At 40.4% G+C, this 24471-nt stretch overlaps 1 protein-coding gene and 10 non-coding genes across 14 annotated transcripts in view; 1 reads left to right on the forward strand and 10 right to left on the reverse strand.

Moving 5' to 3' along the window:
- LOC133554362 (gastrula zinc finger protein XlCGF57.1-like) overlaps window positions 1-24471 on the forward strand; it is a 295100-nt gene that overhangs the window by 44782 nt on the left and 225847 nt on the right. The gene's annotated exons all lie outside the window — the stretch shown is intronic.
- trnas-gcu (transfer RNA serine (anticodon GCU)) lies at window positions 7278-7359 on the reverse strand. The gene has a single exon. It is a non-coding gene; the product is annotated as a tRNA-Ser (tRNA).
- trnas-gcu (transfer RNA serine (anticodon GCU)) lies at window positions 11594-11675 on the reverse strand. The gene has a single exon. It is a non-coding gene; the product is annotated as a tRNA-Ser (tRNA).
- On the reverse strand, window positions 13031-13112 carry trnas-gcu (transfer RNA serine (anticodon GCU)). Its single transcript has one exon. It is a non-coding gene; the product is annotated as a tRNA-Ser (tRNA).
- trnas-gcu (transfer RNA serine (anticodon GCU)) lies at window positions 14468-14549 on the reverse strand. The gene has a single exon. It is a non-coding gene; the product is annotated as a tRNA-Ser (tRNA).
- Window positions 15905-15986, reverse strand: trnas-gcu (transfer RNA serine (anticodon GCU)). Its single transcript has one exon. It is a non-coding gene; the product is annotated as a tRNA-Ser (tRNA).
- Window positions 17342-17423, reverse strand: trnas-gcu (transfer RNA serine (anticodon GCU)). Its single transcript has one exon. It is a non-coding gene; the product is annotated as a tRNA-Ser (tRNA).
- trnas-gcu (transfer RNA serine (anticodon GCU)) lies at window positions 18779-18860 on the reverse strand. The gene has a single exon. It is a non-coding gene; the product is annotated as a tRNA-Ser (tRNA).
- On the reverse strand, window positions 20216-20297 carry trnas-gcu (transfer RNA serine (anticodon GCU)). The gene has a single exon. It is a non-coding gene; the product is annotated as a tRNA-Ser (tRNA).
- trnas-gcu (transfer RNA serine (anticodon GCU)) lies at window positions 21651-21731 on the reverse strand. Its single transcript has one exon. It is a non-coding gene; the product is annotated as a tRNA-Ser (tRNA).
- On the reverse strand, window positions 23083-23164 carry trnas-gcu (transfer RNA serine (anticodon GCU)). Its single transcript has one exon. It is a non-coding gene; the product is annotated as a tRNA-Ser (tRNA).

A 24471-nucleotide genomic window follows, 5' to 3' on the forward strand; every position in this document is an offset into this window, starting at 1 on the left:
GTTTCAGCTGGCCCGTAGGCTCATAGAGGCACTTAGCAATCCACACCTGATCGGCTTCCTGGAATACTTTACGAAATAGTTCAGGAAGAAAACCTTTCCAATCAATTGAAGAAGATTTAAGTGGAGTTACAGAGTGCTGTGGTGTGGCAGAGCTAGCTGAAGAAGGGAGCAGAGATGGTGTTGGCTTTGGTGGTGGTAGTGTTGGTCTTTGCGGTAGTTGTGTTGGTTTCCGCGATAATGGTTCCATGAATGCTGATTAGACATGTGGTTCAAAAGACCAACAGTACCCTGCACCTTGGCACCCCAGGTGTCACACATCTCCTCTGTATGATGGTCAGAGAGGTGTTTAAAGAAATATTCTCCGTCTACAAGCTCGTTGCACTTGTAGCACTGCACTCCCTGTCCTGCCACTGATGCTCCTGACTCGGTGTCTCCTCACCTTGTCTCTGTGACTCCTCTCCCTGACTCTGTGTTGTCTCGGACTTCCCCTGCCTCCGTGTCTCCACTCCTTGTCTCCTGTCTCTGTGTCTCCTCTCCCTATCTCTGTGCCGACTCGGACTTGCCCTGCCTTTGTTTCAACTTCTCCTGCCTTACTGGAGCTAGCCGGTGATGACAGATCTGCTGGCTAGGGGAGAGGGGAGTACAAAGAGAGGGCCATGCTACATGCAAGTAAGAATCCTACACTAACAGTTGTGCAGATATATATTGTTCAATAAATAAATCCATATGCTACAGTGACTCGTCAGGACTTAGTAAATAATTAGTAAGTAAATAGTAAATAATAAATATGTTAGGCGATACCTTATGGAACCCACAGGAGCACAGAAGGCTTCTCTCAAACAAATCCTCCAGGGCCTTTTTTCACTTCCTGGCCCTTGGACGTTTGCCAGTTGAGAAGTGGTATTGGCCCTAGGCATATTTTATACAGATGTACCTCCAGTAAGTGTCTGGGTTCCCTGTCTTAGTCATCTACAAACATTAAATATAAAGCAGGTTAAAGTATATATGTATAAAGGCATGTTTTGCATTATTGTTGAAAAGTACTTTGTAAATGTATGGTTTAAAAGGTGCTATGCAAATAAAGTAATAATGATAATTATCATTGTTACTATTACTAGGAGTAGTAATATTGCACATACAGCTGTAAAAATAATATTCCGCTGACGAAAAATTAAACGGCACAAATTAGCAAATTTAAAACACCTGGAGAGATCCGTCTGCTTTGCTCAAACACTTAATCAAACTCCATTACCGGAGCGGGAGAAAACGCTAGAATCTCCATTAGCCAAATGACTACGTAACTGGAAAGTTGAAATATAAGATGAATTATGTGCAAACGGGATGAGAAATCAAATCGTATATGGTTTTGTCACATGGTTTAACACTCGGCTTATACATGGCGTTGCTTTAATGAGTATCAAATCAAATTTCCCAACCTTTTCTCTGTGTTTGGTGTTATGCGGTGAACAACATGGCCGACGTTCTAAAGTGATAAGCCCGCCCGCTCCTACATCACGTGAAATTAGTAGGACGTGGCCGGATCTGTTACAATGTGGTAGGATGTGATAGGACCTCCGAGGCAGGCCAGACACTGGCGGGAACGGTGAACTAATCTTCATTTATTAATGGCAGAATTTGCTGATAGGCTTCAAATAACACTTTTTACATTAATAAATAGTAGAGTCTGATGGTGACAGGATACCACAATGAAAACACAAGTGCTCAGCAAGAGGGGAATTAGCTCAAATGGTAGAGCGCCTGCTTAGCATGTGGGAGGTAGCAGGATCAATACCTGCATTCTCCAAATGTTATTTTATGGATTTTTTTTTTTTCTCTCAACAAAAGACATCCTGTAAGTTAAAAAAGGTAAATGAGTAGAACTCTCGATGTTAAATCTGAGGAGCCATTTTGGGGGAATAAGGTCCTTTGGCGTTATCCCACCTCCAAAAACACATGCTAATCAACATTCTAGGTTGATTGGCAAAACTAAATGGTCCCTAGTGTGTGAACGTGAGTGTAATTTTTGTCACTCTATCTTTGTTGGCCCTGTGATGAGGTGGAGACTTGTCCAGGGCTTCCCTCTTTTCAGCCCGAATGCAGCTGGGATAGGCTCCAGCATCCCCCCCACCCCAACACCCTGATAGGGACAAGTGGTAGGAGTTGGATGGATGGAATAAGAAAACAATAAAGGATTCCAACCCATTTGGGTATAGAACAGTGATTTAACTAGAGGGGGAATTTACTCAAATGTTGTAGAGCTCACATTGCATGTGAAAGGTTGCAAGATAAATACCTGTATTCTCCAAATGTTGTGTTAATGACTTTCATCCTGTCAACAATTGGCAGAGCAGAGCCTCACCTTAAACTCTCTACCATCTCATCTTATTGTTTATGTTTCCACTTGGTCTAGTAGTCTTAAAATTTCACTTCCTGTAAGTGACGTCTTCATCACAGAAAGCGTGACAGTCTAGTGATGTAACAGGGGGAGTTAACTCAAATAGTAATGTGCTTGCTTTGCAAGCAAAAGGAAGTGGAATCAATTCCTGCATTCTCCAAATGGTATGTAAATAGTTTGTTCCTGTCAACAAAAGGTTTCCTGTAATGCTGGGGTGTCAAACTCATTTTAGCTCAGGGGCCACATGGAGCAAAATCTATTCCCACTTGGGCCGAACTGATAACATCATGGCATAATAATGAAAAATAATAATAAAGACAACTTCAAAATGGTTTGCCTTGTGTCACTTTGGCCAAAAATAGAACAAGCAACTTCTTAAAATGTTCACATTACAAATAATCCTCTTGGCAAAGAACTTCAAGTTAGTTGTAAATTCTGAGGAAACAAGTTGGTGCAGTTTCAAAAACACTATGAAGAACACAATGAACTAAGACTTTCTCTCGGTTTAAAACAACAACAACAAAAAAAAACATTAAACACTTGCTCTTTAGTATTCTCATGTTGGGACTTTATCATTACAGACATGTTTGGAAAAGCAATCAAGATTGGAAAGCTACCGAGTGTTTCCTCAAACCGCCACATCAATGTCATCCATAACTGCCACCTCAACCTCTTTATCAATGACAAAACTTGCTGACAGGCTCCAAATAGGACTTTTTATAATCAAAGTCTACATCACAGCATGTAACAACATGGACATATAGAGGAATGAAGATATTGGGTGGTATTGTCACAAACTTAAGAAATAGTAGAGTCTGATGGTGACAGAATACCAAAATTTATAACACAAAGAATTGACAAGAGGGGAATTAGCTCAAATGGTAGAGCACCTGTTTAGCGCATAGGAGGTAGCAGGATCAATACCTGCGTTCTCCAAGCGTTATAATCTGGGGTTTTTTCTGTTAATAAAAGACATCCAGTAAGTAAAACAAAGGTAAATGAGTATAACTCTCTATGTTTAATCTGAGGAGCCATTTTGGGGAAATAGGTAGGTGTTTATTGTCATTGCACAAGTACACAAAACTTTGTTTTCAGCATTCAAGATTAGACGAACAAACAGTGTACAGGGTTACAGAACAGGAACGCTGATGGGTTGCCACGAGGCCCCCGTAAAAGATGGGAAAAATCACGACAAACTCGCAACAGAGGGGCGGGGAGTTGGGGCTCTGGAAGGCGACCGCTGCCTTGAAGCGCTGCCATCCGACCATCATCCCGAGGGAAAAAGCGGTGGTGACGGCGTAGAGGGGGTGTGCGTCTATGCCCAATTGTCTTGGGTGTGATGATGTAATGTTTTTTAGACTGAGGCCAATATGCAAAAGTTCCACTCCAGGTGTCGTTGAGGAGGGAGGGAGGTCAAAAGCGTCCATCATTGAGGTGTCCTCGGAGGTGTTTTTCAGAAAAGCCTGGTCCTGTTTCCACAGCGCCAAAACCATTCGAGGGAGTCAAATCATGGATTAGAATGTTTGTTTTCCGCGAGCAGACAAAACAATGACTTGTCTGTTCTATTTGTCCATGCTGGGTGATCTCAAATTCAATTAAATGTTCCTTTTTCAGTAAGCTTCTCCATGATGTGATCCATCTTGCGATTCAGTTCAGAAATCGCCGCAGTCTGTGTTACCACAGCTCTGCCCGAACGATCCATTGCGACGAACAGCCTTTGGGCTCCTTGAGTGGCTGCCATCGTCTTACGAATTTGACGATACACCAGAGCTTTGCCCAACTCAAACAGCCAGTACCCTGCGATCACGGTTCCAAATAGGTAGATGTCTTCCACGTTCTCGATGGAAAGGACTGAGAGACACATGATTCTCCATTATCTCCAATATCTCACGTACCACAGGCTCCCCCGAACCTCTTTTCCTCGTCAAAAAGTTTTTCTTCAATTGCGTTGAGAGTCCAGCTGATCATATCCATGTCTGATGTTTATATTTGAGGAAAGCGCAAAGAAAGAGGATTCAAAAAAGTTCAGACAAGACAAAAATAAAGAGAGCAAGCTGGGAGAAGAACGAGCGGGAAAAATTGTGACTGCCCTCACCAGAAGCAAGACAGAAAAAAAAAAATAAATAAAAAGTCCTCTAGCTTCCTCCAGACTCCAAAGACATGCACCTGGTGATAGCCCCCACCCATCTCCAAACACATGCACCCGGGGGTAGGTTGATTGGTAACACTAAATAGTTCCTAGTGTGATGAATGTTGTCAGTCTATCTTTGTTGGCCCTGCGATGAGGTGGAGACTTGTCCAAGACTTCCCCCTTTTCATTCCGAATGCAACTGGGATAGGCTCCAGCACCCTTCCCCCACTACGTTGATTGGTACAAGTGGTAGAAGATGGATGGATGCAATAAAAAAAACAGTAAAGCCAGACGATGATGTGATTCCAACTCAGAGAGTTGGAATCACAGAGAGTTCACGTTGCATGTAAAACGTTGCAGGATCAATCCCTGTATTCTCAAAATTTTGTGTTAATTACTTTTATCCTGTCATTGAAATGCAAAGCAGAGCATCACCCCTAAACTTTTTGCTACCTCATCTCATCATAAATGTCTAGTAGTCCTAAAATTGCACTTCCTGTAATGTAACAGGGGGAGTTAACTTAAATAATAGTACGCTTGCTTTGCATGCGAGAGGTCGTGGAATCGATGCCTGCATTCTCCAAATGATATGTAAATAGTTTGTTCCTGTCAACAAAAGGCTTCCTCTTATGCAGGGGTGTCAAAGTCATTTTAACTCGGGGGCCACATGAAGCAAAATCTATTCCCACGTGGGCCGGACTGATAAAATCATGGGATAATAATTAAAAAAAAAGACAACTTAAATATATTCTTTTTTTGTCTTACTTTGGCCAAAAAATAGAGCTAACAGATTCTTAAAATGTACACATTACAAATAATCCTCTTGGCAAAACACTTCAAGTTAGTTTAAAATTCTGAAGAAAAAAATTTGGTGCACTTTTAAAAACACTATGAAGAACACAATGAACTTAGACTTTGTCTCAGTCTTTTTACAAAAACATTCAACTTTAAGCTTTTCCTGTTTAGTATTCTCATGTTGGCTGTACACCATTAAAGACATGTTTGGAAAAGCAATCAAGTTGGAAAAGCTACCCAGTGTTTCCTCAAACAGCCAGATCAGTGTCATCCACAACTGCCACAACATATTCATTTCTCATCATTCAAAATTTTACAAATATAGCTTAATCAAAATAATTGTCAAAAATTAAACTATAATAGCCAATATCAAGGTAACACAACTACACACTTAACCAATGAGCGCTTGGTAGATTCAAGCCTAAAATAAAATAGAACAAACAACAAATACTGAAACATTTTTACAATGGAGTTCAAGGTGCACATTGTGCTGTCAACCAAATGTGAGCTCTGTACGGTAGCTACAAAGGTGATGGTGAAGTTTTCATCTTACCATTTTGTTATTTCATCTGTTGAGAAGATCATTCGCAATAAAAGAAGGTATTGTGTTTTGTTATAGCATTAGTCTTCTACCAGCCACAACAGGAGAAGTTGATTACTTGCACCTGTGCTGATTGGACTAGCGGCATCCAATCCAGAGAGCGCTTGAAGTCAGTTTACTCGTCATCTCTAAACAGTGTGATGTGTAATGTGGGGTTTGCTTGAATTGCTAGTGCGCCATCCAGGGAACACATTTAGAACAGCAATTTATTTCATAAAAAAATTGCAGCTTATATTTGTACTTAGCAAACTCATTTTGCAGGATGTGGGCCAGATTAAACCTGTGTGTGTGAAACGGGCCGTACACCCCTGCTCCAAAGTAAAACAGGTGAAATATCAGAACTTTGTATGGAAAAGTTGAGGCGCCATTTTGGGGAAACATGAAAAAGGGTAAGGTATTGCCAGCTCAGCTCTACAAAGTCATTCACACATGGCAGCATGATACTCTGAATTGATTAACGTGGACCCCCGACTTAAACAAGTTGAAAAACTTATTCGGGTGTTACCATTTAGTGGTCAATTGTACGGAATATGTACTGAACTCTGTAACCACAGTCAAACATAGTTACTCTGATCTACGTGTTCACAACCTTGCATCAGTTGAGGTCAACTAAAGAGAACTTAACATACCGTTGAGGATGAGATTCCAACACATGCATTAAGAACATAATCCATAGTCCTTTGCCTTAACCACTCAGCCACCGCATCTTCAATTTTCAATGGCAAAACTTGTTGAAAGGCTCCATATCAAGGTCTACATCACAGCATGAAACCACATGGACATACAGAGGAATCAAGATATTGTTGTGTTATTGTCAGAACATTAATCCGTAGTGAAAGATGGATGGATGGATGGAATAAGAACACGGTAAAGCCCAAATAACAGGAGTTAGAAACATCCTGGTCCCATCCAATCCTCATCGGAATGTCAAGTTTTGCCTTAACTGATGCAAGTTTGTGAACACGTAGATCATAGTAACACTTTTTGTGGAACTGTCAGTATGCACATAAAAATGAGAAATTCTTTGTCCGGACAGAGGGGGAACTAGCTCAAATGGTAGAGCGCTCGCTTTGCATGTGAGAGATAGCGGGTTCGATACCTGCATTCTCCAATTGTTTTAGTGTCATGAAAGGTTTCCTTTGATTAAAAATAGGTAAATGAGCCCGGTTTTTTTCTGTTAAAGATGAAAAGTCATTTTGGGGAAGCATGCAGAAAGGTCAGGTAGTCACCTCAGCTCGAGAAAGTGGTTGACACAAGACAGTGTGATACTATGTAACCACAGTCAAAGATTGTTATCCTGATCTGCAATTTCACAACCTTTTCCTAGTTGAGGCCAACTAAGGAGAACAACAGCTCGATGAGGATGGGATTCGAACCCACGCGTGTAGAACACAATAGATTAGCAGTCCATCGCCTTAACCACTCGGCCACCTCATCTTATTTGACTAAAGTTAGTATTTGCTGTGAGCCTTCAAATGATAGATTTTATGATCCAGGTCTACGTCACAGCACGTAACCACATGGACATTTAGAGGTATTAGGATATTGTTTTGTTATTTTTACAAAAAAAAAAAAAAAAGTAAACTGTATAAATATTTGGGGTTTTGGCACCAACTGTTGGACTTAATCTGACGAATCTAAGTCTATAAACACAAACTGATCGAGCTTCTTGGATAAGAGGTAAAACTTTAAGGTCAACCTTGACATGGACCACTGAACAGAGGAAGTGGTCTTCGAAATCACCTATTATCCACTTACAACACTGTAATTTCAACCGTTCCTAAAGGACTCTGCAATTTAGCCCCCAGCAAATAACAGGAGTTAGACAGCCCCTGGTCACAGATGCTCCTTTAAGCCTTTGTTTCTACTGAAGGAAATGCTAACAAGGGTGATTCTGACTAGGTTGGGATGATAGTGGTTGATCCACAGAGATACGTCTGCCACACAATACCACGATGCGATTGAAGGGAAATTCCACTTCAATGACTGTCATTGCTACGATTAGTTGGCGACTTGTCCAAGGTGTAAAACACATTCCGCCCAAATGCAGCCGAGATAGGCACCAGCACTCCCCGTCACCCCAAAAGGGACAAGCAGTAGAAAATGGATGGATGGATGACTGTCATTGGCACTTACAGTGGGATTGCTCTTCTGCATCTCAACAGATGGTTTTCTCACTACGATAGGGCAGTACCATCTTTGCCCAGGTACACCCTCCTTGTGTTGAAGTACAGGAAACTGGGGTTTTGGCAATAGCCCTTGGACTTCATCTGACCAATCTAAGTCCAAAAATAGATCTGACCAATATGAGTCAATGAGCCTGAACTGACGAAGCCCAGTTTGAGTTTGAGTTTATTTCAAACATGCAAGCATACAACATGATACATCACAATTTCCAGTTTCTCTTTCCAACATGTTCGAAAAGGAGGAGGAAGAAGCAGAGCTTATTTAATCGTACCCCTTTTCTTTACATAACAGTTGCTAAAACTTTTGTTCACTTCCTGTTCTCAATGTATTCACAATGTATACTCCATAAGTAATAAGTAATCACAATACAAATACATAAATAAATAAATAAATAATTGCTTAAATTTTAATCCATACGATGAGATAAATCAGATTATTTTGAGAATGAATGAGTGAGTAAAATCAGAATGTTTATCATGGTTCTTCATTTTTGTACTTTGTTAACACTTCCAGTTTGAAGAGTTTCTTGAAATGGATCATATTAGTACATTGTTTGATTGCTTTGCTTAATCCATTCCATAATTTAATTCCACATACTGATATACTGAAGGTTTTAAGTGTCGTACGTGCATACAAATGTTTTAAATTACATTTTTCTCTCAGATTATATTTCTCTTCTTTTGTTGAAAAGAATTGTTGTATATTCTTGGGAAGCAGGTTATAGTTTGCTTTGTGTATAATCTTAGCTGTTTGCAATTCCACTATGTTGTGGAATTTCAGTATCTTTGATTCAATAAATAAAGGGTTTGTATGTTCTCTATATCCAACATTATGTATTATTCTAACTGATCTTTTTTGTAATACTGTTAGTGAATGAAGTATACTTTTGTAATTATTTCCCCATATTTCTACACAGTAACTCAGATATGGTAACACTAGTGAGCAGTAGAGAATATAAAGTGATTTTTGGTCTATAAAATATTTGGCTTTATTCATTATTGATGTATTTCTTGCAACTTTATGTTGTATATTTTTTACATGAGATTTCCAGTTCAATTTATCATCAATCATTATAACTAGAAATTTGGTTTCATTTACTCTTTCAATTTCTATTCCGTCTATTTGTATTTGTGTGTGACTTTCTTTTCTACTGTTACCAAATAGCATTATTTTAGTTTTACTGAGATTCAATGATAGTCTGTTTTTGTCAAACCATTTTTTAATTTGTTCATTTCTTCTGTTATTATTTGTATTATCCACTGTGTGTTCTCTCCTGAACAAAAGGCTGTTGTATCATCCGCAAATAATACTAACTTTAAATCTCTTGTAACTTTACAAATGTCATTTATATAGAGATTGAATAATTTAGGTCCTAGTATTAATCCCTGAGGTACACCACAGGAAATATTTAGCATTGTAGAAGTGTGTTCGCCTAGCTTCACGTATTGTTTCCTGTTCGTTAGATAACTTCTTATCCAATTTAAGACTAACCCTCTGATGCCATATCGTTCCATTTTTTTAAATTAAAATATTGTGATTAATTGTGTGAAATGCTTTAGTTAGATCCATAAACACTGCTGCCGCACATTTTTTACTATCTATTGCATTGGTAATTTCTTCTGTGATTTCAATTAAAGCCATTGAAGTTGAAACATTAGCTCTGTATCCATATTGGTTCTCTTCGAGTATTCTATATTTATTTATGAAACTCTCTAATCTGTTATTGAACAGTTTTTCCATGATTTTAGAAAATTGTGGAAGTAAAGAAACAGGTCTATAATTTGTAAATAGATGTTTATCACCAGTCTTATAAATTGGTGCAACTTTAGCTATTTTCATTTTGTTTGGAAATGTACCTGTTTGAAATGATAGGTTACTAATATACATTAATGGTCCTGAGATCTCATCAATCACCTTTTTTATCGTATCCATATCAATTCCATTACAATCAGTTGAAGTCTTTGATTTACATTTTTTCACAATTTTAACTATTTCCTCCTGTGTCACATTACTGAGGAACATGGAGTTGGGATTTCGCTCTATGGTATCATAATAGTCCTCAATTGAAACTGGGTCCGGAATCCTTTCTTCCAATTTTGGTCCAATATTTACAAAGTAGTTATTAAAGCTTTCAACTACTTCCTTTATGTTGTCATTAAGTTTATTTCTGTCTAAGAAGTAATGGGGGTAATCCCTCTTAGTGCCATTTTTAATAATGCTATTGAGAATGCCCCATGTTGGTCTCATATTATTTTTGTTCCTGTCCAATAATTCACTGTAATATTCTTTTCTACATGATCGTAGTATGTTTGTTAACTTGTTTTTATAATTTTTGTACTTAACTTCTGCCTCTGTAGTTCTTTGTACTATAAATTTTCTATATAGCGTATTCTTCTTCTTACAAGCATTTTTTAATCCTTTTGTCATCCATGGTTGATTATTCTTTCTCTGTTTACTACTGAGTTGTCTCCATGGACAATGTTTGTCATAAAGTATTATGAACTTGTTTAAGAAATATTCATATGCTTCATCAACCTCTTCTTCATTGTATACATTGTCCCAATCTTGCTTTTGTAGCTCCATTTTGAAAGCAATCATCCTCTTCTCTGTGCACAGTCTTTGAAATGTCCTTTTGTCTTCCGTGTTCTTTTTACAGTTTCCATCATATATTGTAAAAACTGGCAGATGATCACTAACGTCGGTTATAAGTAAACCACTTCTAGTGTTATTATCAAAATCATTAGTAAAAATATTATCAATAAGCGTGGCACAGAGTCCTGTGATTCTGCTTGGCTTTGTGATTTTAGGATATAAACTGATGCTGTACATTGTATCAATGAAGTCATCAATAAACTTTTGCTTGTTAGGGTTCAATAAGTCAATATTAAAGTCACCGCATAAGAAAATTATTTTTTTACCATTGTCCATGTAAGTTGCCTTGATCCATTCTTCAAATGTTTCTATACTTGACTTAGGTGATCTGTATATACAACTAATTACTATGTTTTTGCTATTTTCCTGACATATTTCAATGGTAATACATTCTAAGATGTTATCTATAGCAAATGACATGTTTTTTCCCACTTTGTAGTTCAGGTTCTTCATCACATACACAGCTACTCCTCCTCCATTTTTGTTGGTTCTTTTAATTCTATGTCCTGACAGAGGGGGAATTAGCTCAAATGGTAGAGCGCTCGCTTTGCATGTGAGAGGTAGCGGGATCGATACCTGCATTCTCCAAATGCTTTAGTGTCATGAACGGTTTCCTTTGATTAAAAATAGGTAAATGACCCCGTTTTTTTTCAGTTAAAGATGAAAAGTCATTTTGGGGAAGCATGCAGAAAGGTCAGGTAGTCACCTCAGCTCGAGAAAGTCGTTGACACAAGACAGAGTGATACTATGTAACCACAATCAAAGATTTTTATCCTGATCTGCAATTTCACAACCTTTTGTTCGTTGAGGCCAACTAAAGAGAACAACAGCTCGATGAGGATGGGATTTGAACCCACGCGTGTAGAACACAATGGATTAGCAGTCCATCGCCTTAACCACTCGGCCACCTCATCTTAGTTGACTCAAGTTAGTACGTGCTGTGAGCCTTCAAATGATAGATTTTATGATCCAGGTCTTCGTCACAGTAGACATTTAGAGGTATTAGGATATTGTTTTGTTATTTTTACAAAAATAAAAAAAACAGTAAACTGTATAAATATTTGGGATTTTGGCACCAACTTTTGGACTTAATCTGACGAATCTAAGTCTGTTGACACAAACTGATAATGCTTCTTGGATAAGAGGTAAAACTTTAAGGTCAACCTTGACATGGACCACTGAACAGAGGAAGTGGTTTTCGAAATCACCTATTATTCACGTACAACACTGTTATTTCAACCGTTCCTGAAGAACTCTGCAATTTAGCCCCCAGCAAATAACAGGAGTTAGACAGCCCCTGGTCACAGATGCTCCTTTAAGCCTTTGTTACAACTGAAAGAAATGCTAACAAGGGTGATTCTGACTAGGTTGGGATGATAGTGGTTGATCCACAGAGATACGTCTGCCACACAATACCACGATGCGATTGAAGGGAAATTCCACTTCAATGACTGTCATTGCTAGGATTAGTTGGCGACTTGTCCAAAGTGTAAAACACATTCCGCCCAAATGCAGCCGAGATAGGCACCAGCACTCCCCGTCACCCCAAAAGGGACAAGCAGTAGAAAATGGATGGATGGATGACTGTCATTGGCACTTACAGTGGGGTTTCTCTTCTGCATCTCAACAGATGGTTTTCTCACTACGATAGGGCAGTACCATCTTTGCCCAGGTACACCCTCCTTGTGTTGAAGTACAGGAAACTGGGGTTTTGGCAATAGCCCTTGGACTTCATCTGACCAATCTAAGTCCAAAAATAGATCTGACCAATATGAGTCAATGAGCATGAACTGATAAAGTCCAGTTGGATGAGAAGCGAAACATTTTCCAAGACTAACCAAACAGTCTAGTTGCACTGGATTGAATGCCCTGAGATTACAATGAACTGGATGAATGAGAACTTCCATAGACATCGATATATTGAAAATGAGAAATTCTATGTCCTGACAGAGGGGGAATTAGCTCAAATGGTAGAGCGCTCGCTTTGCATGTGAGAGGTAGCGGGATCGATACCTGCAGTCTCCAAATGCTTTAGTGTCATGAACGGTTTCCTTTGATTAAAAATAGGTAAATGAGCCCGTTTTTTTTCAGTTAAAGATGAAAAGTCATTTTGGGGAAGCATGCAGAAAGGTCAGGTAGTCACCTCAGCTCGAGAAAGTCGTTGACACAAGACAGAGTGATACTATGTAACCACAGTCAAAGATTTTTATCCTGATCTGCAATTTCACAACCTTTTGTTCGTTGAGGCCAACTAAAGAGAACAACAGCTCGATGAGGATGGGATTCAAACCCACGCATGTAGAACACAATGGATTAGCAGTCCATCGCCTTAACCACTCGGCCACCTCATCTTAGTTGACTCAAGTTAGTACGTGCTGTGAGCCTTCAAATGATAGATTTTATGATCCAGGTCTTCGTCACAGTAGACATTTAGAGGTATTAGGATATTGTTTTGTTATTTTTACAAAAATAAAAAAAACAGTAAACTGTATAAATATTTGGGGTTTTGGCACCAACTTTTGGACTTAATCTGACAAATCTAAGTCTATAGACACAAACTGATCATGCTTCTTGGATAAGAGGTAAAACTTTAAGGTCAACCTTGACATGGACCACTGAACAGAGGAAGTGGTCTTCGAAATCACCTATTATCCACATATAACACTGTTATTTCAACCGTTCCTGAAGAACTCTGCAATTTAGCCCCCAGCAAATAACAGGAGTTAGACAGCCCCTGGTCACAGATGCTCCTTTAAGCCTTTGTTGCAACTGAAGGAAATGCTAACAAGGGTGATTCTGACTAGGTTGGGATGATAGTGGTTGATCCACAGAGATACGTCTGCCACACAATACCACGATGCGATTGAAGGGAAATTCCACTTCAATGACTGTCATTGCTAGGATTAGTTGGCGACTTGTCCAAGGTGTAAAACACATTCCGCCCAAATGCAGCCGAGATAGGCACCAGCACTCCCCGTCACCCCAAAAGGGACAAGCAGTAGAAAACGGATGGATGGATGACTGTCATTGGCACTTACAGTGGGGTTGCTCTTCTGCATCTCAACAGATGGTTTTCTCACTACGATAGGGCAGTACCATCTTTGCCCAGGTACACCCTCCTTGTGTTGAAGTACAGGAAACTGGGGTTTTGGCAATAGCCCTTGGACTTCATCTGACCAATCTAAGTCCAAAAATAGATCTGACCAATATGAGTCAATGAGCATTAACTGATAACGTCCAGTTGGATGAGAAGCGAAACATTTTCCAAGACTAACCAAACAGTCTAGTTGCACTGGATTGAATGCCCTGAGATTACAATGAACTGGATGAATGAGAACTTCCATAGACATCGATATATTGAAAGTGAGAAATTCTATGTCCTGACAGAGGGGGAATTAGCTCAAATGGTAGAGCGCTCGCTTTGCATGTGAGAGGTAGCGGGATCGATACCTGCATTCTCCAAATGCTTTAGTGTCATGAACGGTTTCCTTTGATTAAAAATAGGTAAATGAGCCCGTTTTTTTTCAGTTAAAGATGAAAAGTCATTTTGGCGAAGCATGCAGAAAGGTCAGGTAGTCACCTCAGCTCGAGAAAGTCGTTGACACAAGACAGAGTGATACTATGTAACCACAGTCAAAGATTGTTATCCTGATCTGCAATTTCACAACCTTTTGTTTGTTGAGGCCAACTAAAGAGAACAACAGCTCGATGAGGATGGGATTCGAACCCACGCGTGTAGAACACAATGGATTAGCAGTCCATCGCCTTAACCACTCGGCCACCTCATCTTAGTTGACTCTAGTTAGTACGTGCTGAGAGCCTTCAAATGATAGATTTTATGATCCAGGTCTTCGTCACAGTAGACATTTAGAGGTATTAGGATATTGTTTTGTTATTTTTACAAAAATAAAAAAAACAGTAAACTGTATAAATATTTGGGGTTTTGGCACCAACTTTTGTACTTAATCTGACGAATCTAAGTCTATAGACACAAACTGATCATGCTTCTTGGATAAGAGGTAAAACTTTAAGGTCAACCTTGACATGGACCACTGAACAGAGGAAGTGGTCTTCGAAATCACCTATTATTCACGTACAACACTGTTATTTCAACCGTTCCTGAAGAACTCTGCAATTTAGCCCCCAGCAAATAACAGGAGTTAGACAGCCCCTGGTCACAGATGCTCCTTTAAGCCTTTGTTACAACTGAAGGAAATGCTAACAAGGGTGATTCTGACTAGGTTGGGATGATAGTGGTTGATCCACAGAGATACGTCTGCCACACAATACCACGATGCGATTGAAGGGAAATTCCACTTCAATGACTGTCATTGCTAGGATTAGTTGGCGACTTGTCCAAAGTGTAAAACACATTCCGCCCAAATGCAGCCGAGATAGGCACCAGCACTCCCCGTCACCCCAAAAGGGACAAGCAGTAGAAAATGGATGGATGGATGACTGTCATTGGCACTTACAGTGGGATTGCTCTTCTGCATCTCAACAGATGGTTTTCTGACTACGATAGGGCAGTACCATCCTTGCCCAGGTACACCCTCCTTGTGTTGAAGTACAGGAAACTGGGGTTTTGGCAATAGCCCTTGGACTTCATCTGACCAATCTAAGTCCAAAAATAGATTCGACCAATATGAGTCAATGAGCATGAACTGATAAAGTCCAGTTGGATGAGAAGCGAAACATTTTCCAAGACTAACCAAACAGTCTAGTTGCACTGGATTGAATGCCCTGAGATTACAATGAATTGGATGAATGAGAACTTCCATAGACATCGATATATTGAAAGTGAGAAATTCTATGTCCTGACAGAGGGGGAATTAGCTCAAATGGTAGAGCGCTTGCTTTGCATGTGAGAGGTAGCGGGATCAATACCTGCATTCTCCAAATGCTTTAGTGTCATGAACGGTTTCCTTTGATTAAAAATAGGTAAATGAGCCCGTTTTTTTTCAGTTAAAGATGAAAAGTCATTTTGGGGAAGCATGCAGAAAGGTCAGGTAGTCACCTCAGCTCGAGAAAGTCGTTGACACAAGACCGAGTGATACTATGTAACCACAGTCAAAGATTGTTATCCTGATCTGCAATTTCACAACCTTTTGTTCGTTGAGGCCAACTAAAGAGAACAACAGCTCGATGAGGATGGGATTCGAACCCACGCGTGTAGAACACAATGGATTAGCAGTCCATCGCCTTAACCACTCAGCCACCTCATCTTAGTTGACCCTAGTTAGTACGTGCTGAGAGCTTTCAAATGATAGATTTTATGATCCAGGTCTTCGTCACAGTAGACATTTAGAGGTATTAGGATATTGTTTTGTTATTTTTACAAAAATAAAAAAAACAGTAAACTGTATAAATATTTGGGGTTTTGGCACCAACTTTTGTACTTAATCTGACGAATCTAAGTCTATAGACACAAACTGATCATGCTTCTTGGATAAGAGGTAAAACTTTAAGGTCAACCTTGACATGGACCACTGAACAGAGGAAGTGGTCTTCGAAATCACCTATTATTCACGTACAACACTGTTATTTCAACCGTTCCTGAAGAACTCTGCAATTTAGCCCCCAGCAAATAACAGGAGTTAGACAGCCCCTGGTCACAGATGCTCCTTTAAGCCTTTGTTACAACTGAAGGAAATGCTAACAAGGGTGATTCTGACTAGGTTGGGATGATAGTGGTTGATCCACAGAGATACGTCTGCCACACAATACCACGATGCGATTGAAGGGAAATTCCACTTCAATGACTGTCATTGCTAGGATTAGTTGGCGACTTGTCCAAAGTGTAAAACACATTCCGCCCAAATGCAGCCGAGATAGGCACCAGCACTCCCCGTCACCCCAAAAGGGACAAGCAGTAGAAAATGGATGGATGGATGACTGTCATTGGCACTTACAGTGGGGTTTCTCTTCTGCATCTCAACAGATGGTTTTCTCACTACGATAGGGCAGTACCATCTTTGCCCAGGTACACCCTCCTTGTGTTGAAGTACAGGAAACTGGGGTTTTGGCAATAGCCCTTGGACTTCATCTGACCAATCTAAGTCCAAAAATAGATTCGACCAATATGAGTCAATGAGCATGAACTGATAAAGTCCAGTTGGATGAGAAGCGAAACATTTTCCAAGACAAACCAAACAGTCTAGTTGCACTGGATTGAATGCCCTGAGATTACAATGAATTGGATGAATGAGAACTTCCATAGACATCGATATATTGAAAGTGAGAAATTCTATGTCCTGACAGAGGGGGAATTAGCTCAAATGGTAGAGCGCTCGTTTTGCATGTGAGAGGTAGCGGGATCGATACCTGCATTCTCCAAATGCTTTAGTGTCATGAACGGTTTCCTTTGATTAAAAATAGGTAAATGAGCCCGTTTTTTTTCAGTTAAAGATGAAAAGTCATTTTGGGGAAGCATGCAGAAAGGTCAGGTAGTCACCTCAGCTCGAGAAAGTCGTTGACACAAGACAGAGTGTTACTATGTAACCACAGTCAAAGATTGTTATCCTGATCTGCAATTTCACAACCGTTTGTTCGTTGAGGCCAACTAAAGAGAACAACAGCTCGATGAGGATGGGATTCGAACCCACGCGTGTAGAACACAATGGATTAGCAGTCCATCGCCTTAACCACTCGGCCACCTCATCTTAGTTGACTCAAGTTAGTACGTGCTGACAGCCTTCAAATGATAGATTTTATGATCAGGTCTTCGTCACAGTAGACATTTAGAGGTATTAGGATATTGTTTTGTTATTTTTACAAAAATAAAAAAAAACAGTAAACTGTATAAATATTTGGGGTTTTGGCACCAACTTTTGTACTTAATCTGACGAATCTAAGTCTATAGACACAAACTGATCATGCTTCTTGGATAAGAGGTAAAACTTTAAGGTCAACCTTGACATGGACCACTGAACAGAGGAAGTGGTCTTTGAAATCACCTATTATTCACGTACAACACTGTTATTTCAACCGTTCCTGAAGAACTCTGCAATTTAGCCCCCAGCAAATAACAGGAGTTAGACAGCCCCTGGTCACAGATGCTCCTTTAAGCCTTTGTTACAACTGAAGGAAATGCTAACAAGGGTGATTCTGACTAGGTTGGGATGATAGTGGTTGATCCACAGAGATACGTCTGCCACACAATACCACGATGCGATTGAAGGGAAATTCCACTTCAATGACTGTCATTGCTAGGATTAGTTGGCGACTTGTCCAAAGTGTAAAACACATTCCGCCCAAATGCAGCCGAGATAGGCACCAGCACTCCCCGTCACCCCAAAAGGGACAAGCAGTAGAAAATGGATGGATGGATGACTGTCATTGGCACTTACAGTGGGGTTTCTCTTCTGCATCTCAACAGATGGTTTTCTCACTACGATTGGGCAGTACCATATTTGCCCAGGTACACCCTCCTTGTGTTGAAGTACAGGAAACTGGGGTTTTGGCAATAGCCCTTGGACTTCATCTGACCAATCTAAGTCCAAAAATAGATCTGACCAATATGAGTCAATGAGCATGAACTGATAAAGTCCAGTTGGATGAGAAGCGAAACATTTTCCAAGACTAACCAAACAGTCTAGTTGCACTGGATTGAATGCCCTGAGATTACAATGAACTGGATGAATGAGAACTTCCATAGACATCGATATATTGAAAGTGAGAAATTCTGTGCCCTGACAGAGGGGGAATTAGCTCAAATGGTAGAGCGCTTGCTTTGCATGTGAGAGGTAGCGGGATCGATACCTGCATTCTCCAAATGCTTTAGTGTCATGAACGGTTTCCTTTGATTAAAAATAGGTAAATGAGCCCGTTTTTTTTCAGTTAAAGATGAAAAGTCATTTTGGGGAAGCATGCAGAAAGGTCAGGTAGTCACCTCAGCTCGAGAAAGTCGTTGACACAAGACCGAGTGATACTATGTAACCACAGTCAAAGATTGTTATCCTGATCTGCAATTTCACAACCTTTTGTTCGTTGAGGCCAACTAAAGAGAACAACAGCTCGATGAGGATGGGATTCGAACCCACGCGTGTAGAACACAATGGATTAGCAGTCCATCGCCTTAACCACTCAGCCACCTCATCTTAGTTGACCCTAGTTAGTACGTGCTGAGAGCCTTCAAATGATAGATTTTATGATCCAGGTCTTCGTCACAGTAGACATTTAGAGGTATTAGGATATTGTTTTGTTATTTTTACAAAAATAAAAAAAACAGTAAACTGTATAAATAATTGGGGTTTTGGCACCAACTTTTGTACTTAATCTGACGAATCTAAGTCTATAGACACAAACTGATCATGCTTCTTGGATAAGAGGTAAAACTTTAAGGTCAACCTTGACATGGACCACTGAACAGAGGAAGTGGTCTTCGAAATCACCTATTATTCACGTACAACACTGTTATTTCAACCGTTCCTGAAGAACTCTGCAATTTAGCCCCCAGCAAATAACAGGAGTTAGACAGCCCCTGGTCACAGATGCTCCTTTAAGCCTTTGTTACAACTGAAGGAAATGCTAACAAGGGTGATTCTGACTAGGTTGGGATGATAGTGGTTGATCCACAGAGATACGTCTGCCACACAATACCACGATGCGATTGAAGGGAAATTCCACTTCAATGACTGTCATTGCTAGGATTAGTTGGCGACTTGTCCAAAGTGTAAAACACATTCCGCCCAAATGCAGCCGAGATAGGCACCAGCACTCCCCGTCACCCCAAAAGGGACAAGCAGTAGAAAATGGATGGATGGATGACTGTCATTGGCACTTACAGTGGGATTGCTCTTCTGCATCTCAACAGATGGTTTTCTGACTACGATAGGGCAGTACCATCTTTGCCCAGGTACACCCTCCTTGTGTTGAAGTACAGGAAACTGGGGTTTTGGCAATAGCCCTTGGACTTCATCTGACCAATCTAAGTCCAAAAATAGATCTGACCAATATGAGTCAATGAGCATGAACTGATAAAGTCCAGTTGGATGAGAAGCGAAACATTTTCCAAGACTAACCAAACAGTCTAGTTGCACTGGATTGAATGCCCTGAGATTACAATGAATTGGATGAATGAGAACTTCCATAGACATCGATATATTGAAAGTGAGAAATTCTATGTCCTGACAGAGGGGGAATTAGCTCAAATGGTAGAGCGCTCGCTTTGCATGTGAGAGGTAGCGGGATCGATACCTGCATTCTCCAAATGCTTTAGTGTCATGAACGGTTTCCTTTGATTAAAAATAGGCAAATGAGCCCGTTTTTTTTCAGTTAAAGATGAAAAGCCATTCTGGGGAAGCATGCAGAAAGGTCAGGTAGTCACCTCAGCTCGAGAAAGTCGTTGAAACAAGACAGAGTGATACTATGTAACCACAGTCAAAGATTGTTATCCTGATCTGCAATTTCACAACCTTTTGTTCGTTGAGGCCAACTAAAGAGAACAACAGCTCGATGAGGATGGGATTCGAACCCACGCGTGTAGAACACAATGGATTAGCAGTCCATCGCCTTAACCACTCGGCCACCTCATCTTAGTTGACTCAAGTTAGTACGTGCTGTGAGCCTTCAAATGATAGATTTTATGATCCAGGTCTTCGTCACAGTAGACATTTAGAGGTATTAGGATATTGTTTTGTTATTTTTACAAAAATAAAAAAAACAGTAAACTGTATAAATATTTGGGGTTTTGGCACCAACTTTTGTACTTAATCTGACGAATCTAAGTCTATAGACACAAACTGATCATGCTTCTTGGATAAGAGGTAAAACTTTAAGGTCAACCTTGACATGGACCACTGAACAGAGGAAGTGGTCTTCGAAATCACCTATTATTCACGTACAACACTGTTATTTCAACCGTTCCTGAAGAACTCTGCAATTTAGCCCCCAGCAAATAACAGGAGTTAGACAGCCCCTGGTCACAGATGCTCCTTTAAGCCTTTGTTACAACTGAAGGAAATGCTAACAAGGGTGATTCTGACTAGGTTGGGATGATAGTGGTTGATCCACAGAGATACGTCTGCCACACAATACCACGATGCGATTGAAGGGAAATTCCACTTCAATGACTGTCATTGCTAGATTAGTTGGCGACTTGTCCAAAGTGTAAACACATTCCGCCCAAATGCAGCCGAGATAGGCACCAGCACTCCCCGTCACCACAAAAGGACAAGCAGTAAGAAAATGGATGGATGGATGACTGTCATTGGCACTTACAGTGGGGTTTCTCTTCTGCATCTCAACAGATGTTTTCTGACTACGATAGGGCAGTACCATCTTTGCCCAGGTACACCCTCCTTGTGTTGAAGTACAGGAAACTGGGGTTTTGGCAATAGCCCTTGGACTTCATCTGACCAATCTAAGTCCAAAAATAGATCTGACCAATATGAGTCAATGAGCATGAACTGATAAAGTCCAGTTGGATGAGAAGCGAAACATTTTCCAAGACTAACCAAACAGTGTAGTTGCACTGGATTTGAATGCCCTGAGATTACAATGAACTGGATGAATGAGAACTTCCATAGACATCGATATATTGGAAGTGAGAAATTCTATCTCCTGACAGAGGGGGAATTAGCTCAAATGGTAGAGCGCTCGCTTTGCATGTGAGAGGTAGCGGGATCGATACCTGCATTCTCCAGTTGCTTTAGTGTCATGAACGGTTTCCTTTGATTAAAAATAGGTAAATGAGCCCGTTTTTTTTCAGTTAAAGATGAAAAGTCATTTTGGGGAAGCATGCAGAAAGGTCAGGTAGTCACTTCAGCTCGAGAAAGTCGTTGACACAAGACAGAGTGATACTATGTAACCACAGTCAAAGATTGTTATCCTGATCTGCAATTTCACAACCTTTTGTTCGTTGAGGCCAACTAAAGAGAACAACAGCTCGATGAGGATGGATTCGAACCCACGCGTGTAGAACACAATGGATTAGCAGTCCATCGCCTTAACCACTCGGCCACCTCATCTAAATTGACTCGAGTCACTACGTGCTGTGAGCCTTCAAATGATAGATTTATGATCCAGGTCTTCGTCACAGTAGACATTTAGAGGTATTAGGATATTGTTTGTTATTTTTACAAAAAATAAAAAAAACAGTAAACTGTATAAATATTTGGGGTTTTGGCACCAACTTTTGGACTTAATCTGACGAATCTAAGTCTATAGACACAACTGATCATGCTTCTTGGGTAAGAAGTAAAACTTAAGGTCAACCTTGACATGGACCACTGAACAGAGGAAGTGGTCTTCGAAATCACCTATTATCCACGTACAACACTGTATTTCAACGTTCCTGAAGGACTTTGCAATTTAGCCTCCAGCAAATAACGGGAGTTAGACAGGCCCTGGTCACAGATGCTCCTTTAAGCCTTTGTTACAACTGAAGGAAATGCTAACAAGGGTGATTCTGACTAGGTTGGGATGATAGTGGTTGATCCACAGAGATACGTCCGCCACACATTACCACGATGCGATTGAAGGGAAATTCCACTTCAATGACTGTCATTGCTAGGATTAGTTAGCGACTTGTCCAAGGTGTAAAACACATTCCGCCCAAATGCAAGCCGAGATAGGCACCAGCACTCCCCGTCACCCCAAAAGGGACAAGCAGTAGAAAATGGATGGATGGATGACTGTCATTGGCACTTACAGTGGGATTGCTCTTCTGCATCTCAACAGATGGTTTTCTCACTACGATAGGGCAGTACCATCTTTGCCCAGGTACACCCTCCTTGTGTTGAAGTACAGGAAACTGGGGTTTTGGCAATAGCCCTTGGACTTCATCTGACCAATCTAAGTCCAAAAATAGATCTGACCAATATGAGTCAATGAGCATGAACTGATAAAGTCCAGTTGGATGAGAAGCGAAACATTTTCCAAGACTAACCAAACAGTCTAGTTGCACTGGATTGAATGCCCTGAGATTACAATGAACTGGATGAATGAGAACTTCCATAGACATCGATATATTGAAAATGAGAAATTCTATGACCTGACAGAGGGGGAATTAGCTCAAATGGTAGAGTGCTCGCTTTGCATGTGAGAGGTAGCGGGATCGATACCTGCATTCTCCAGTTGCTTTAGTGTCATGAACGGTTTCCTTTGATTAAAAATAGGTAAATGAGCCCGTTTTTTTTCAGTTAAAGATGAAAAGTCATTTTGGGGAAGCATGCAGAAAGGTCAGGTAGTCACCTCAGCTCGAGAAAGTCGTTGACACAAGACAGAGTGATACTATGTAACCACAGTCAAAGATTGTTATCCTGATCTGCAATTTCACAACCTTTTGTTCGTTGAGGCCAACTAAAGAGAACAAGAGCTCGATGAGGATGGGATTCGAACCCACGCGTGTAGAACACAATGGATTAGCAGTCCATCGCCTTAACCACTCGGCCACCTCATCTTAGTTGCCTCTCTTTAGTACGTGCTGAGAGCCTTCAAATGATAGATTTTATGGTCCAGGTCTTTGTCACAGTAGACATTTAGAGGTATTAGGATATTGTTTTGTTATTTTTACAAAAATAAAAAAAAACAGTAAACTGTATAAATATTTGGGGTTTTGGCACCAACTTTTGTACTTAATATGACGAATCTAAGTCTATAGACACAAACTGATCATGCTTCTTGGATAAGAGGTAAAACTTTAAGGTCAACCTTGACATGGACCACTGAACAGAGGAAGTGGTCTTCGAAATCACCTATTATCCACGTACAACACTGTCATTTCAACCGTTCCTGAAGAACTCTGCAATTTAGCCCCCAGCAAATAACAGGAGTTAGACAGCCCCTGGTCACAGATGCTCCTTTAAGCCTTTGTTACAACTGAAGGAAATGCTAACAAGGGTGATTCTGACTAGGTTGGGATGATAGTGGTTGATCCACAGAGATACGTCTGCCACACAATACCACGATGCGATTGAAGGGAAATTCCACTTCAATGACTGTCATTGCTAGGATTAGTTGGCGACTTGTCCAAAGTGTAAAACACATTCCGCCCAAATGCAGCCGAGATAGGCACCAGCACTCCCCGTCACCCCAAAAGGAACAAGCAGTAGAAAATAGATGGATGGATGACTGTCATTGGCACTTACAGTGGGATTGCTCTTCTGCATCTCAACAGATGGTTTTCTCACTACGATAGGGGTGTACCATCTTTGCCCAGGTACACCCTCCTTGTGTTGAAGTACAGGAAACTGGGGTTTGGCAATAGCCCTTGGACTTCATCTGACCAATCTAAGTCCAAAAATAGATCTGACCAATATGAGTCAATGAGCATGAACTGATAAAGTCCAGTTGGATGAGAAGCGAAACATTTTCCAAGACTAACCAAACAGTCTAGTTGCACTGGATTGAATGCCCTGAGATTACAATGAACTGGATGAATGAGAACTTCCATAGACATCGATATATTGAAAGTGAGAAATTCTATGTCCTGACAGAGGGGGAATTAGCTCAAATGGTAGAGCGCTCGCTTTGCATGTGAGAGGTAGCGGCATCGATACCTGCATTCTGCAGTTGCTTTAGTGTCATGAACGGTTTCCTTTGATTAAAAATAGGTAAATGAGCCCGTTTTTTTTCAGTTAAAGATGAAAAGTCATTTTGGGGAAGCATGCGGAAAGGTCAGGTAGTCACCTCAGCTCGAGAAAGTCGTTGACACAAGACAGAGTGATACTATGTAACCACAGTCAAAGGTAGTTATCCTGATCTGCA

Source organism: Nerophis ophidion, linkage group LG06 (genome assembly GCF_033978795.1).
Source record: "Nerophis ophidion isolate RoL-2023_Sa linkage group LG06, RoL_Noph_v1.0, whole genome shotgun sequence".
Classification (NCBI taxonomy): Eukaryota; Metazoa; Chordata; class Actinopteri; order Syngnathiformes; family Syngnathidae; genus Nerophis; species Nerophis ophidion.